At 41.4% G+C, this 17,495-nt stretch overlaps 1 protein-coding gene and 1 long non-coding RNA gene across 2 annotated transcripts in view; both read left to right on the top strand.

The window, feature by feature from the left end:
* Positions 1-17,495, top strand: part of LRMDA (leucine rich melanocyte differentiation associated) — a 999,454-nt gene that overhangs the window by 396,325 nt on the left and 585,634 nt on the right. The window lies entirely within an intron of this gene.
* On the top strand, positions 14,262-16,138 carry LOC129152032 (uncharacterized). Its single transcript, XR_008558754.1, has 2 exons — positions 14,262-14,394; positions 15,841-16,138. It is a non-coding gene; the product is annotated as an uncharacterized LOC129152032 (long non-coding RNA).

The following is a 17,495-nucleotide window of genomic DNA, read 5'->3' as shown; positions in this document are numbered from 1 at the left end:
TCAACCCAACAAATACAATAAAAATAAATAAATAAAATGCCACCTAACAAAGTTGTTGCAAAGGTGAGATGCTATAATAGGTGTGAAAAGGCTCTGAAAAAAAAATCCTGATGTGCCTTATGAATATAGAGGACGCCACAAAGATTCAGCTCTCTCACTTCCTCCTGCTCTGGGTGTGAATCCCAACTGTGAGAGACGGAGGTCTAGAGGAAGTCAGGCTTCCTGCATTCTTGGTTCCAAGGAATTTTACCTCTTTATTCAACTCACGTTCTACTGTTTGGTTATATCTTTGGGGAGGGGGTGGGGAGGAAGTCTTGCCCTTCTTCCTGTGACTTTTTTGGGTTAAAGGCCATGTATTTTATCTGTGTCATTTAATGTAAACCACACATTCTGCCTCAGTACCAGCAACTCAGTATTTGCATTTTACACTTTGCTATTTGGCAGTGATTCTTCTAAATAATTTACTTTTATTGTCTTGCTTCAGATTTTCAAAGAATAATCCATCTAGCAAGGCAGTTTATCCTTCCTATATGTTCATTTTTGTTTTGAGGCTCTTTACAAAACTAATAATTTTTAATCAAACTGCTAGACCACTCATCATAATTAGGTTTAGCATTATGAATTATGTACAACTCAGCATTACATCATAGCTCCCTATGATAGGTGAGTGAATTAGAGATCATCACAGGATTTCAAGAGCTTTTCAGGTTGATTTATGACATTTAAAGAAAAATCTCCAATTTCCCCCTGTCACTTAAAACATTCTAAGAAAACCTGGGATTTTCCCCCCTCCCTTTCTTTTACTCTCTTCCTGATAATGCTGTTGCTTGTCAAATTTCTCCCCAAATCACTTAGCTCCTGTAGATTTCCTATAGCTAAGTTTCAATCAAAATTGAACCTAAAAAATATGCTGAGCAAAATAAATCATGCATAAAAGATACTTACTGTATGATTTCATTGATATGACATTCTAGGAGTAATCTGGGGTGATCAAAATTAGAACAGTTTTTGCTTCTAGGGAACATGAATAGTGTTGGTGGGACGGTGGAAATTAGAAACCTAGATCTTGGTTGAGGTGGTTATACATGGGTATGTGCATTTGTCAAAACTGATTAAATTGTATAGTTAAGGGCTGTGCATTTTACTCTATGCAAATATACCTCAATAAAAATATGAAAAATTAATTATTACCCATTCTGCATATGTGTCATTTTAGATGCATCTTTAATAATGACTAAAATCTATGGAAACTTCGAGGCAATAGAATGCCTTTTCCTTATAGCTCTTTATGGCTTAAAGGAAAAGGTGTTATATCACAATAGCAGTTTCTCTGACCCATTGGATATTAGGAAAAAATCTGTCTCTTAGCTCTGTTAGCCAAGGATATTCAAGTGGGTACCTGCTGCCTGGGATAGCTTTTATAGGAAGCCATTACTCATTCTAAAAATGGTCCCTTCTTCTGCTGTTTGACTTATATGGAGGAATAATTTCTTGGCTAATTTTTTTTTTTGGTGCATACTTCTGAAATACCTATCCACTTTTTCTAATGAATCATTATCATGTACTACCATCAAAGGTTATTCACTGAAAGCTCAAGAAAAAAAAAAGGCAATGAAAACTAATTTTGATTGTTAATGGAAATGTATTTTTAGTCTTAAAGAGCTTCCCTCAGCAATAATTATAGTTATGCCTCTTGGGTGTTTTGGGACTTTCAAATTTACATCTAGTAGCTCTTTTTCATTTAGCAGTTAATCTTTTAACAGAGCTCTGCAAATTTGTTCTTTAGTCTCATGTTAGGAAAGGATTGACAGATTTTATTTCTTCCCCTTCAGTTTCCCCCTCTTCATTGTGCTGGCCAGTGCCCAGGCTGTGCTCATTTTTGTGTCATTCTGTGTCCTGGTGTGACTGTGGGGGTGTGGGCATCCAAGGGCCAGCAAGAAAGTGAGACAGAGACCTTGCTTTCCTGCAGCCAGTGGGCATCCATGGCACAGCTGGCTGCCCCTGCCCCAGGCAGCACAGAATTGTGGCACAGCAAGTGAGCTCATAAAAACGTGTTAGCGGGAAGTGTGGGCAAAGCTCAACATTATGGCCCAAGAGTAGGGAAACCCAGTCAGCCTGTGAAAAGCCTAGCTTATAGCTCCTGCCTCTGTTCAGACACCGGAGTGTCTGTGGGCATGCAGGGAGATTTAAAACAACAAGATGAAAGCTTTTGTAGCAACTAAGGTTGCTTGCTGGTTTTGCCGAGTCTTTGCTGATACCAGAAAGAGGCAGGGACAGCTTGAAGGACATGGGAAGAAAAAAGGGTTTTGGAAAGAAGTTTGCTCAGGTTCTGCCCTCTGATTAAAAACCTGAGTGGTGGCAATTCAGTTGATTAGAGAAAGCTCAAAGCCGCTCCTGAGAATCCTGCTCCTGGTGGAAACTGACCTCCCTCTTGAAGCCACAGGGCAGCCAGCCATTGGAGTATTTGCAAAGCAGCACTAAACATTAAGGAACAGTTAAAATTAATCCTGTGTACTGCAGCTCCCGAGAAAGGAAGGCAGCCCCACATGTCAATAAATCTAGATCTGTTTGAAGCTAACGTCAGTAAATCTTCGTCTTGACTGTTTGCTGGTGGTGTCAAGAGCTGCCCTGGAAGATGAATTTGAGGGGAGGATGAAAAAGGAACCATATTAAACTGCAGCTCTGATAAGTTTAGTTAAGAGGCAGGAGATGTGTCCTTGCCATGACATTCAGCCGCTGATATTTGTTTCCCTTTAAATAATATGCTGTACATCTGTGAGAATGATGGTTTAGGCTGGTGACATTGCATCTCCACCAAGGTTACTGCCTGCTGGACAGGCAGTCTCTCTCCTTTCTTTCTCTATCCCACAGCCTGTCAGTAAATATCCACTTGTCTGAGAGGTGAGACACAGATTTTAGAGTTGACACCAGAGCATCTTCATTTCTAGAAGCAATGAAGTTCAACCCCTGTGAGCACGCAGGGAAGGGTGGGGGAGGAGGGCAAGGGAAATTAAAGGGCCTGTCAGAAGCAGTTTTAGTCATAAAACTGTCCCAGGAACCCCAACAGTACCCAGTGGGGTGGTACCAGCACTTTGAGAATTTCTCCCTCACAATCCTGTGTTCACAAGCGAGAGATATAAAACCTCGGAACTCAGGAGTTTGGGCTCTGTTTTCTCCTGCAACAACCCTCTCTAGTGAATTGTTTTATTCCTATTGTAATTGCAGACCTATGACTTATGATCACAGTCAGCAAACCTCTTCTGTTAGGGCCAGGTGGTAAATATTTTTGGCTTTGTAGGCCAGACAGTCTCTGTTGTAACTACTCACCTCTGTGGTTGCAACGTGAACACTGCCATAGATAATCCATAAATGATGGGTGTGTTGGTGTTGTGGACACGGACATTAGAGTTTCATATAATTTCCCATGCCATGAAAGGTGATTCTACTTAGGCTTTTTCCACCAACCATTTAATAATATAAAAACCATGCTTAGTTTTCAGGATATACAGAAACAGCTGGTGGGCTGGATTTGACCCAGGGACTGTGGTTAGCTCACCTCTGACCTCTGGTTTTGCTCTGTCTTGTTACTTTCTTTTGTCTGTGAAAAGATGGTGGCTGTCCATTTTGGAAAGAGGGTGTTGCCAACCTAAAGACTAGGCCATATTCAACCGAGAGACATAGTGGATATAGACTTGCTGAAACAAGTCTGGGCTCTGAGGTGAACCACCCAGGTTCCCACACCAACCTGCTCATAACACTTGTACTACACAGACTCAGGTTGGTCACTTAATCTCCCTGAGCCCCATTTTCCTTTTTCTTTTTATGCATTGGGGCTAAGTATATTTCCCTTGCCTATGTGACATTGACTATTCTGTAGAACAAAGAGTTAAGAGAAATGAGAGTTCTTTATAAACAATATATTATTGTATCAATGAAAGGCTTTGGGGTTATTATCACTGTTTTACCAATTTTGGCTCTTCTTGTTAACTATGATTGTTGTTAATAATAATGGATTGTATCTCCTGTATTTCAACTATGAAAACAGAACCAGAATTTGATTGTACAAAGAAGAAAACAAATATTTTCCTTATCCCTCTTTCTTTTATTTTTTCTAAATATATTTTGTTGATTTTTACAGAGAGGAAGGGAGAGGGATAGAGAGTTAGAAACATCGATCAGCTGCCTCCTGCACACCCCTACTGGGGATATGCCCGCTACCAAAGTACATGCCCTTGACCGGAATCAAACCTGGAACTCTTCAGTCTGCAGGCCGATGCTCTATTCACTGAGCCAAACCAGTTAGGGCCTCCCTCTTTCTTAAACTCTGATATGGGCTCACTATTCCGGAGCCTCTTCTTTGGCTCTTTCTCCCAGTGCATTCTGATGCTCAGCCTACAGGAAAGGATCCAGTGCATTTTGATAAGTACCAGTGTTCAGAAAGCCCCACCCTCCTTTGTCTACCCAATCCTTGCTAACCTTCAAGGCCCACCTGAAGTGTCACCTCATCCAGAAGGGTCCTCATCTGGGTCCTCAACCCACACAGCACTGTTCTGTGTAAATGGCTTGACCCTACTCCAGGACCACACCTCGGAAAGGTGTCCCATTCTCCAAAACGTGTACATGTTTTAGGAAAAAAGTTAAGAGCAAAGGGTGGAAGTTGCAGGTCAGCCAAGAAGGATGCTTTTTGACAAGGAGTGTCCCACTGAAATAATTTACTACCGCCCACTGGGAGAAAGATTCAGATATGCGATAAGGGAATGGTCTAGAGAAGTTACTCTGGTAAGTGACATCATAGATCTTTTCTCTTTTCAGCTATAATATTCCATCTGTGTAGCCTGTTACACTTTTAAAGCATTTCAATGTCCACCAGCTCTTCTGATTCTTGTTACAAACTTTTGAGGCTCATGGAACAAAATTGTAATTCCCATTTGACCCCAAGGAGGCTGAGGCCCAGAGAGGTTACTTTACCTGTCCTGATATCATGTGGATAGTCAATAATGAAGTTGCTCTGGTTACCATACTTCACCCTACTCCAAACCCCAAGTTGCTATAACCCTGTGTCATGGACTCTTGCTGTATTTGATATTCAATGCTTGAAGGTAAGAATGCATTTATATATGGATATATTGAATTAACTGTCTTTGAGTATGTCAGCTTGTCTTATCTTTGCTTCCCACAATGCATTTGTGAAGCAGGTTTTTGAGCAAGAGAGTCCCTTATCACATATTTTCAGTTTCTTCCATTCTGGTCATACTTACATTATGTAAATACATATACACAGAATGTTTGCTTATTTATTCAGTCTGCAATGGGAAGAGCGGTGCATTACTGATTCCCGGGCTGCACTCCCAGCATAAACACCTTTGGTAGCTCTTCATTACTCACCTAATGAAGTGTGAACTTTTTGAGTTGGCACTTCAGGTCCTCCATAATCTGCTTCCACCCTGACTTTCAGCCTAACCTTCATCTGAGAGGAAGCCGCCTGCCTCTCCTTCACCCAGCTCACTCCGCCATCCTGTCTCCTTCTCCTTTATCGTCCAGCACTTTGATCCACCAGTTTCTCCTACTTTCTCATGTATCTTCAATTTTCCTTTTCCAAAGATTATTTCCTATTAACCTGTTATGATGCCCGTGTTTTTCCTACTCTTAAAACAAATTCTTCTCATGGACACAGACAACAGTATGGTGGTTACTGGAGGGGAAGGGTGTGGGGGACCATAAAGGGTAAAGGGGGCCATATATGTGGTGATGAAAGATTTGACTTTGGATGGTGGGCATACAATGCAATATACAGATGATGTAACTTATAACTGTACACTTGAAACCTATATAATTTTATTAACCAATGCCACCCCAATAAATTTAATTAAAAATAAAAAACAAATTATTGATCCTAACTATCTGTCATACTATTGTATTTTCCTCTGTTGACTATTTAAAGTGTCTACCAGCATGTCTGACATAGGCCTACAGGTGATAACTAGGCTCTGATGTCTTAAGGTAGGGGCAAACTGTCACTTGAAAGCCAAATCTGGCCCACCATCTGTTTCTGTAGGCCTTGGTGAGCTAAGAATGCTTCTTACATTTTTTTTAAAGTTGAAAGGTTAAAAAACAGAATTTTGACACATGACAAATATATAAAATCTAAATGTCAATGTCCACAAATAAAGTTTTATTGGCACACAGCCACACCCATTCATTTTGGTATTGTCTATGGCTGCTTTGGAGCTACAATAGGAGAGTAGAGAAGTTGTGAGAGACCATATGGCTTTTTATAGAAAAAGTTTGTTGACCCATGTTCTAAGGCATTGATTGTAACTTCTGTGCATTTAGAAAGGTGCTAGTGATGTACAATCTTGGGAGAATTGAGAAAACAGTCATGGAGATCACATTCAGGGATATAGATGATGAATTACCATTGAAAAAGACTGACTTCTTCCTTATTCCTTAGAACTTTGTCAACCAGATCCTGGAACTGGCTGTCTCTCTATTGAAATGTGTCCCTTGAAGGTCTCCAGTGACTTCTCAGTCACCGCCTCCAGTGGACACTTCTAGGCCTTTGTTATTCCGTCCTTTCTGCACCATTTCAGCCTCTCATTCCTGACATGTTTTGTTTTTTACTGTAATTTTTCCTTTTCTGTCCTCATTATCTCTTTCCTTCCATTTAGTAAATGCAGATGTTTCTTTAATTTGTAACCTGTACTCTTTTTTCCTCTCTTTCTTTTATAGTCCTCTTAACAAAACTATGAATTCAGCTACTATCTCTCTGCTGACAGTTTCCAGTTCATCTTTCTCCTTGGCATCATCTTCTCTTAGCTTCTCTCTCATGTTCGCTTATCTTCTGTCCATGACTCTGTCTTATTCTCAGGCATGAAGGGTTAGAACCTCAGTTATTTGTAATAGAGCTCTTTAGCTCCAAACAGTTCATTAGTTGTTTAATCCTTGATGATAATTTCTATATCAACCCCCTTCTCACCACTCCCACCATCTTAATTCAGCTCCCCATTACCTTTCTCTTTCCCAGGTTAGAGAATTAATGTTTTTACTGGCTCTTTCCCTTCCACCCTACTCTGCCTACAGACTGCTGCCTGCCTCTAGCAGACCTTTTCTGGGCCCTGTCACATCTCCGGAGTTTACCTTTGGTTTAGGTCACAGTTATAATGCACAGTTCCAGGTGAGCTCAGACTCCTGCTGACAGTGTCTCACCTCAAGTTATTCCATGATTCTTTCTGCTTTTGCCCCAGGACCTTCCGAGGAGTGGTATAAGCTAAGCTCAGCCTGGAAGTGCAAGGGGCCAGTGCTCCTCGCAGAGGCAACCTTTAGCTGATGAGGACTAAAGCTGATGGAAAACTGCCCAGCCTCCTGTCCTTCAGACAGACAATTCTTGGAGGACTCCTATATGCTTCTAAGGCATATTGGAGAAGGAATCATCTCAGGTTCTGCTTTCAGAGGGATTCAAACTAAGACACAGGCCAGTCTCCTAAGAGCTGCTGCCCAGACATCTTCAGGGCTTCCCACACTTTCCCAGTATAGGACTGATTGTGTTCAGAATCCTAGGCTGTCATGGTTTGATACCAGCCTGTCTTCCCAGTTTTATATTCCCTTACTCACCTTTACTCTTTGTTCAGTCAAACTGAGTTCCGTAAGGCAGATACTCTGCTTTGATTCCATTATTTTGCTCAATATCCAACATTTGATAAAACTATATTTTAGTGAATGAATGAATGAATGAATGAATGTGTTTATTTTCACATGTCCACTCTTTAAGGCTCGTCTTCTCATTATTGCTTAGTAGTGACCTTTCCCTCCACTAAATTTACAAAACACTGTATCTATACCACTCTATCTTAACTGCCAAAATGCAAATTCCTTGAGGGAAGTAATCCTTCTTATTTTTCTTTATATTCCCTTATAAATCTGATGGGAACATGTATAATCACCAAATATTAGTTGCATGAGAAATTTGCACCCTACTTTCCTAGGCATCCAGCTCCTTTTGGTTTATTTTGTTCTCTCTTCTCCAGACAAGTCCCATGGTTCCCTGTTTCTATGAATTGAGGCTATTGATTCCTCTATTGCTCCTTATACATACTTCTTACAGTGTCCACCTAATGGAAATTCTGTTCATCATTCAAAACTCAGCTTCATAAAATCTTTCCAACCCACTCCTTCACCCTCTCCCTCTACTTCCTGTATGTTATGTATATGTATTATTCTGCTTTAAGCAGAACAATTTTATTTGGCTTTGTTTTTCTTCCTTTTGGGAGATGATAAGCACCTTTAGGACAAGACTGGTTCCTTCTTCATTGTATCTAGTAGCTGCTTGGTGTCCTGTAGTCAATAAATATCTGTTGAAATGAATTAACTTGAATAGGTTAAATCATGGCATCAGGCCTTTTCATTCACAGCATCTTAACTGGTGTCCCCTGACCTCTCCTGGTGTGAATTTCCTTAAGTTTCATTTTAGTAATGGAAGAAATATCAAGCAAAAGGAAAGATATATATCTAGAGCCAGTCAGCATGATCTACTATGTTTGAACATGAATATTGGAATATAACTTATAAGAATGCCATTTCAATTATTTGTAAAATATTTAAATAGTATAATCCAATTTACATTCTATCATTTCCAATAGCTGTAAAATTTACTTTACACCAAAGTTAGCTCAATCACTTTAATTCAGTCTGGAAAAACAGTACAAATGAAAGCTTAATTTGTATTTAATCTCCCCTTTTGTTTCTACATTATTGCCTTCAAATCATTTCTTTTAGTGATTGAGATCTAAACCAGAGAGAGGAAAAAGGCTTGATAAAATATTTGAGAAGAATATAACCCATAATGAAAAGTTGGTCGTAAATGTTTTAAAATTTCAACTGGCTTTGTTCTTTGGGGTTCTGATACAGAGAAATGTATTTGTTATAAACCCATGATATGAAATGTGTGGGTTACTTTGTCAGAATCATAGGACTATGACTCTCAGTCATTTAAAACCAGGTGATTCATTTGGAGCAGGTTAACTTTATGCCCTGTATATGAATACTGGCAGGGAATACAAATGTGAGTAATTATTATTTAGTGTGTTGATCATGCTCATACATTTCTAAGTGGCTTTATGATCATTTTGGTGAGTTTTTCTCTCTCTAAGCTCTGGCAGTCTTCCAGCTGATGTCATTAGCAAAGAGTTCCAGCAAAGAGAGGTGGCAGAATAGTGCCTAACCACAACTTCCCTTCCCCCATATAGCATCAGATCTGATGTGGGGGTAGGGGGATAGGAGAGAGAGGTACTGGGATGAGGTAGAATGACCAACTGGCATTCTAGAGCTCAGAACAAAACAACCCTGTCTTGTTTCTTCGTATGCCGGTTGGTGGGGTTTATAGAGGTGTTAAAGAGACTCATACCTGTGGTCACCTGGGCCGGCTCCCTCCTCTGCTTACTCATCCTATCCCTCCCACCCCCAGTAAGCCTTCTTGAGATTGAGAGGTGCTCCAATGAAGAGACCCACCTGCCCTGGGATAAGGAATGAGTGAATAATTACAGGAGGAAAGATGGGGGTCCATGCTCATTCTTAGAGCCAAGAAGAGTTAGAGGACACAATAGAATGTTACCCTTTAGAGAGAAGGTTTCAGAAGGATGAATGTGATCTCATGGGTTTGGACTCTGAAAGGCAAAAAAGCTAAAGACTTTTTCACAGTGCCATCACAAACATTCTCAGGAAAGAGGAAAAGGGAAAGGTATCTGGATACCTATATGACTACATGGGACAAGATTTTAAAATGGGGCCGAATAGTCATGGAAATGATGAGTCAGGTTGGCAAAGCACATTCCTCTCAGTGATGTCTTTGCTTCCATGTGGTGGATGCTTTCCTGAAATCATGGCATGAGGAGCAACCTCCTAGATACTTAGCACTTTCCAAACCAGTGCCAAGGGAGGTATTTTTCTCACACTTATATAGGTCTGCTCTTTTTGACACTGCTTCTTGCCTGGAGATACACCTGCTGTTGCCCCAGGTGACTACAGGGATAACCTTACTATTCAGGTGAGCTCTCGATCACCAGCCCACAGAGATGTAACATTATAGTCAACACTTGACAATATCCTAATGCGATGGCAGCAGCAGATTTATGAAATGAGTCATGCAAGGTGGCAGGGTGGCCTTGTCTCACAAGAGTCAGCAAGTCCGGAATATAGGACCACAGGGGTGAGACACCAGGAAAAGGGACACAACTCCTGAATCCTCACTTGGCTTCTGCAAAATTGTGCTCCCGTTAACCCTGCTTGCAGACTCCTTTACCCTTGGATACTCCCTTTTCCTCCCTCTGGGTTCCTGCCATACAGTGATGGCAGTCACACTTTAATTGTCAGCCACCTCAAGCCCCGGGACAAGCATCAACAGTCTGGCATTCGGGTGGGCCTTACTGCCTCAGGTTCTAAATAACACGGTTGTGCTGATGGGAAATGTCAGGGAGGTCCCTATAGATGTCACTGCTTGTTTCTGTGCATGCGCTGGGTACAGCAGAATATGGAGTCTGGGGAGGAGGCGGAGGAGATGCGGGCCTCCTGCCCCTCTATTGGTCATTTTCACACCAGGGCATGGGGTTTGGGTGCCTTGAGGTGGTTATGAGAAATCAATGGAATTGGGACTTTTTTTAGGAAGAGGGTTTTTTTTTTTAATCTTTTCCCTGTTTGGTGATTCTCAACTCTGAATGTACTTTTCTGTAGGCATATGCCATGTTGATTTACTTTTTCCATTTCTTGGAATGATGCAAAATGTCTGGGCTATGAAGAATACGGAGTGGTAGTCTCCATATTTCCTTTATGGAGTATCAGAAAGTTACCTGAACAAACAGCTTGTTTGCTGTTCATCCTCATAAGTTCCTGTTTTGATTAGCTGCTTCTACACATGTGATTCTTAAGAGAAATATAAAATTTCTATAAAGCTAGAAATGTTTCCTTAGATTTATGCAGTAGGTACAATACTTAAGCCAATTAAATTAAAAAATATATTGCTGTTTGTCATCCTGTTTCCTTTGTTTGCATGTCAGTGTCCAATGAATAGTATGCATTTCTTCTAGTCATTACTAAAACCCAATGTATGGAAACAGTGTTTATTCCAGCAACTGTTACAAATCCAGGGCTATGGATTAATGTCAGCTTCTGAATGTAGAGTGCTTTAGTTAATTCCACCCAAGGACAGATGATATCATCTGGGAAGAAGGAATATATTAGAAACTGTCAGCCAGAAGGTAGTAAAAGTAGGTGATATGTTATAAGGAGTACTAAAAGGTCATTCAAAGAAGAGATATTGCTAATAACTCAATTAAAATTTTCACACTGACATTTTACAAATTTCTGTGTAAGCCCTAAAACATTTTCAAAGCTAGCTAAATTCATACTCTGGATTGGAAAAACAGGGGTCAAACAGGATTCACACAATTCCTTTGTGAGATGAAAAAATTGGGAAAAATCTCCTGTTCCAGGAAGTCTGACCAACTTATTCAGTGAGGCTCCTTTGATATCTAGATGAGAGAGAGGAATTTTGCAAGTACCTTGTTTTACTGGGGATTTCCCTCTTTCCTCTGCTAGGCTTTAGGGCAGCGCAACCAACTCATCTTGGCCTTTGACTCTCAGGAAACCAATGTTTGCCACCCTGGTGCTTCATTATAGTCATTTTCTGTATTTTGGTGCCTGGAAAACAAAAGAATCCATGTTCTTCCTTGGAGCCAAGTGCTACAAGTAAGAGGACAAAGGCTGGCTGCTGTTGCTTGCGCCTGCTCTTGGAGCAGAAATGCTCTGGGACCTGTGATGAGACGTGGCTGCTATGGCTGAACAGTCAGGCCTCCAGGACAGAAAACGGGGGCGTGGCAGGGTGATGAAAGGCCATCTGGCCCGTCTGCCTGCTGACCTGTTTGGAAGGATGTTACCTTCTTGAAGATGTGCTCACCTGTAGCCCACCTGGCTTCTCTTGGTAGCTCTTTCTAATGAAACACTGTTAGGGTCACTCAGTTCTTCCCACCTAACGAATGTGAACATCGTCATTTCCATAGCTATTTTTCCATAGTCATGGGGAAGTGATCAGTAGGTGTGAGCGTATGTATCCAATGGTTGCTTTAGCTGCCTACTGTGTGCTTGGTGCTAGGAACTGGGCCATGAGGAAACACAAAGAGCTGCTGTCCACACGGAGCTTACACTCTCGTGGAGAGTCATTAAGAATCACACCTACGATCACTGACACAAACAGATGTCGCATCACAGCTGGGGCTGGGGCTGGGGAGGGAAACAGCCATGCTGCTATGATGAGACCCAATTTGACTTAGGGAGCTTTGGAAAAGTTTCCCTGATGAAATGATGTCTCCCCTGGGAGCTGAAGGAGGAAGAGTTCATTGGGAAAGAGGAGGAGAGAGAAGAGCATTGCAGGCAGAGGGGATGTTGACTAGACAGAGCTCGGTGATTGCTAGGCACTGAGATGAGGCCGGCTGTCAGGGAGAGAATGACAGGGACAGAGCTGAGCCTGGGGAGGTGGTAGGATCAGTCCACGAGAGGCCTTACTGGCAGTGTTAAGTTGTTTTACTTTTGAAAACATTCAATAATTTTAAAGACTAAATTCAAGCCAAACCCAAACTTCCTCTTCTCACAGTAATATAATCCCAGTTCCTTTTCTCTTTAACCCTTTGCACTCGCTTGCTTTTTTCTCGATTCCTTTATTCTACTCGGGATTTAATTTTTTAAATACCCCAGATTTTACAAAGTGCGGCAGTAGAATAAAAAACTGGAGTTTCTTTTCATACAAACTTATTTATTTGGATTTTTTAATATTTCAAATTATTGATACATTCAAAGAGTAATTTTATTTTTTTTTTATTTTATTTTTTTTAATATTTTTATTGAGGTATTATATGTGTACATATCTTACTATTACCCCCCCCACCCCACACCCACACATGCCCTCCCCCCCCAGAGTTTTGCGTCCATTGTTTATGCTTATATGCATGCATACAAGTCCTTCGTTTGATTTCATAACTCCCCCACCTTTCCCAAACTTTCCTCCTGTACTTTGAAAGTCTGTTTGATGCTTTACTGTCTCTGTATCTATCTTTTTGTTCACCACTTTATAATGTTCTTTACTATCCCTAAATGAGTGAGATCATGTGGTATTTTTCTTTCATTGACTGGCTTATTTCACTTAGCATAATGTTCTCCAATTCCATCCAGGTTGCTGCAAATGATGAGAATTCCTTCTTTTTTATGGCAGCATAGTATTCCATTGTGTAGATGTACCACAGTTTTCCGATCCAGTCATCTGCTGATGGGCACCTAGGCTGTCTCGACATCCGAGTGCAAAAGGTTAACTCTGAGGACCTGTGTTGAAACTTGCAGCTTTTTTTTTTTTTTTGAAGGGGTGGCAGGGCAGGGGGGCGTTGTGTGAGATTCCTTCTTCAAAGGCCATTGGCATATAACTGAGAAGAGCAGCTATAGAGCACCTAAAAAGTTGCCACGGGCATGTCAAGATGGGGTGTCTTTGAGGCAGAAACCGCTGCCAGCTTGTCACATGCACAGAGAGATGTGTGACTTTTCTATGTATTGTGTACACAGGGGGCACTTAATAAAGCCTCACCGATGAATCAGAGGTGACACCCAGCTCTCAGGAATGCAACCTCCCAGTGTTATCTTTTCCAGCCATCTGAACATGGTTCCTAAAGAGGGCCTTGGGAGAGGATGGGCATGGCTGCATCTGCTTCCCCGTCCTGTGTGTGTGCTTGGGTTCCTGATGCCAGTTCCACGATGGCACATTCGTCTTGTTAAGTGTAAGCCAACTTCTCTCTCTCTTCTGGGGCCTCCTGACAATGGCTGTGGAGGACGGGACATGCCGTGAAAGCCCAGTTAATATGGTCTGTAAAGGGAGGCGGTGGCTGCTGGGGAACGCTCAAATGAAGACAAATGCATTGTTAAGCTTTTATGGACCAAGGCTGCGCTTTCATTAACCATAATTTACATAACATAACTAATACTCAAGGCCAAACAGTCCTTGTGGCCCAATGACAGCACCTGACAAGCCATGGATTCCAGGCCTGGTGTGGATTCCCCAGGTCAGGAGGCGTCCGCCTTCCCCTTGCTGGCTCAGCGGGCTGGTTGCTCTGAGCTCTCTCTGACCTCGCAAGCCACATGCTGATGGCATCAAAGCTTCACATTCTCCTTCACAGCGAATCTCTAGGCAGAGATCGGTTGCCAGGTTCCTTCCTCTCTCTCCCTTAGGTGTTGGCTTCCTGGTGCGAACCCTCTCTAAATCCTAGCTGGGAACTTTCTGGGTGCAAGTTGGCCCTGGGTTAAGATGCTGGAGTGTGAAGAGTAGGCGCTAATTAGAGCTGCCCAACTAGTCAGCAGCACGCCTCAGAGGTGAGGATGTCTCTGGGTCCCTGGTGTGCTCAGCAGTGGCCTTTGTCTGCACCCATCTCCCTTACATGTTAATACCAGCACAGACACTTTGAGGTCGGCTCTCCCACCTTGCACAGCAAAGCAACAATCATTTCCTCTCCCTGCAGGGGTGAATGGTCAGTATCACATGATGGATTTTTGCTGGTAATCAGAACTTTCTGCCCATTGGTCTTCAGGACATACTTTTGTCTTGACATTTACAAGGTATGTGTCAGGCTGAGCCGGGGTACAGAGTGAAAGAACGAGAGGAAGAGAGAGGGGAGAGAGGACCATTATGTTCAATTTAATGATGACAATTTTCCTACATTTACAACTTCCAGAAGTAAGAGACAATAGATATGTGTCTTCTGCTTGCGTGCACACTGAAGGAGATGACACAAGGAGATTCTGTTAGCGGGAATGGTGATATATTACCTTAATGATTTCATTGCTTGCCAAATAAAAGAAAAATTCTCACTGTGCCACAGAGCCGTGTCCTCATCAAGCTATTCATTGTGAGGCATTTGTTGTTAAATTGGAGGCATAGGGAGGAATCCTGACCTTCCATAAGCTGCTTTCAGCTTTTTATTTTTTTTTGTGGCTACCTTGCGAGTCTGGTTTTTCTCAGTTTATAGGACATGCATAAGCATCTGTGTATTTTATATTGAAGCTCATTAATGGCTATAAAGAGCTCTTAGATTTGGGCAGGTGGGTGTTGAATTAATGGAAAATTTCAGAGTTCACTGGATGCTCTCTCCATTATTGTAACTGGAAGGGCAGGTGACTATTGTGTGTGGGTCTGTCTGTGTGTGTATGTGTGTTATTGTATGAATTGTGGATAATTTGAATAAATCCCCAGTACTATGCATGGGAGGTTTAAGCTTGAGGTGGGATCCTGTGATCTAGCTAGGATCCAATATGTAAATATAAAAACAATAGCAAAATATGTGTTTATTTATGAATGAAATTCTATAACAATATTTGCTGAGTACAAGGGTATGACTACTATTCATTATAGTTCAGTGCCAAAATGAGAATAAAACTTCACATAAAAGTATGCATTAATAGAAAATGATGATGCATTAGAATATATTGATTCAAGCACAATTTCAGAAATGTGTTTATCAGAGAAAATGAGATCTTCATAATTGTGAATTTTAATAGGGGGTAGTGCTGGAGGCCTGGGCAGAAGAATTCATCTCCCCCCAAATATCATCCCTAGCAGGTTCCAGTGTGGTCTAACTCAGGTGTTGGCAAACTATGACCCATAGGCCAAATCCTGCAGCTGCCTGCTTTTGTAAATAAAAATTTACTTGTCATTCATTTACTATCATCTATGGTTCATGCTATGACTTCAGCTTTGAGTTGTCTTGACATATGATTTATGGTCTGCAAAGTGTAAAACATTTACTACCTGGTTCTTTACAGGAGAAGTTTGCAAGCCTCTGCTCTAGATGCATATCTATTTTATGACACTGATTCTACTACCATCAGGCAAGGGGGTCTTCAGTTGGAATCTACCTAAGTTATGCTAAGGAAGGAAGGACATGGATTTTAATCATCTTGCTCAGAAGTCTGTTTTAAAATCTAGTCACCAACTCTTCATTGGTCGTGTCCATTTGACCTCCTGGTGATCCTGGGAGAATGAAATTAACCACTCTGGAATAAACATTCAATCTTTTTATTTTTTTCACTTTCTTAGGAGAGTAATAAATATAGTCAGTGACTCTGGATTCTATTACTATGTAAGAGCTCTTTAAAAACATCTAACCATCTGCTTAATGGCCGGTAATATGTGTCTAATGGTCACTCTCGATAAGACACTTTTAGTTCACTGCTGCATAATAGTCATCCGACAGCCAAAAGGCTCCTGAAGTAAGATGATCCAACGCCAGTCCCACCCTCTGTGGTGGCAGAGGCCTGGCGACAGTTCTGAAGAGAAAAACAGAGCCTTTCTAAGAGTTACATGTGAAACACTCTCCTGTTTGAGGAAGCCCCGGGCATCCAGTGAGTGCCCAGCCTCCAGCTAGCTTAGACCCATACAGACTTACGACTTAGACTTTTGGCATTCACATCTTCAGTTACAGTTGCATGTGGAGGTTAGCTCAATTCTTATCTGCCCTTCCATTTCAGATGACATAGACTGGACTATTGTCACTAAGAATACCGCATCCCTGGTCTGGGCCCAGCAGCTGGGGACGGCTTGGCAAATCTTGAGTTTCCTAGCTTAAAAAAAGACTAAATTGCAGACAAAACAAGCCATTAGCTGAGTAAATACTGTATTTCTGCTTGGCTTCTGTTAGAATAAGGAGATTAGCACGAGTGTTTACTGTTCATAATTATTAGTAGGAGGCAAATAGTAGGCTCAGGCTGACTGGAGATTGTTTCATTAAATCCAATTAACACCCACTTGTTTATTCTTAATTACTTCTGCTTGATGACAAAGGAGTGTAGATGTCATACTTCAAATGTACAAATAACAGCTGGGTCATCAATATACATACACTTGTAATGTCCTATCCAGTTAATTTGGGGCTGGCTGTTTAATATGGTCTCAGTAGAAGGAGGGAAGTGAAATGTCTGCTTGTCAAGATTTTGGTAAATAATAAGGGGAACGAAGACAGGATTCAGAAAAATAGATATTAGGATAAAATGGTGTGTGTTTTTCTGTAGCAATCTGGCCTGGAGATGTGTTCTTTGAAGTTGCCTCACTACCCATTTGTTTGAGAATTTCTTTTCATCTATCCATTTTTACTGTGGCACAGAAAGTTAGGCTGTAGCATAAAGATCAATTATGGATTTTAGTGTCTGAATGAAAACTTTCTAAAAAAGAGGCCAGGTGTGTGTGTGTGTGTGTGTGTGTGTGTGTGTGTGTGTGAAATGTCATGAAATGGAAATCCCCACTGAAGGGGTTTTGTGGAGGTTTGAGAAGCTGAGGCAAAACCAGCCTCTATCTGAGAAACTTAATGACCAGCCTGGTAAAGAATATAAAATTACAGCAAGTGATATAATGTCAGAGGAACATACAAGGGATAAATACAATGAGCCAGATTTTCTTAGGTTCAAAGCGGAAATTAAGAGCA

Source organism: Eptesicus fuscus, chromosome 17 (genome assembly GCF_027574615.1).
Source record: "Eptesicus fuscus isolate TK198812 chromosome 17, DD_ASM_mEF_20220401, whole genome shotgun sequence".
NCBI lineage: Eukaryota > Metazoa > Chordata > Mammalia > Chiroptera > Vespertilionidae > Eptesicus > Eptesicus fuscus.
This window is presented reverse-complemented; position numbering and strand designations above follow the sequence as displayed.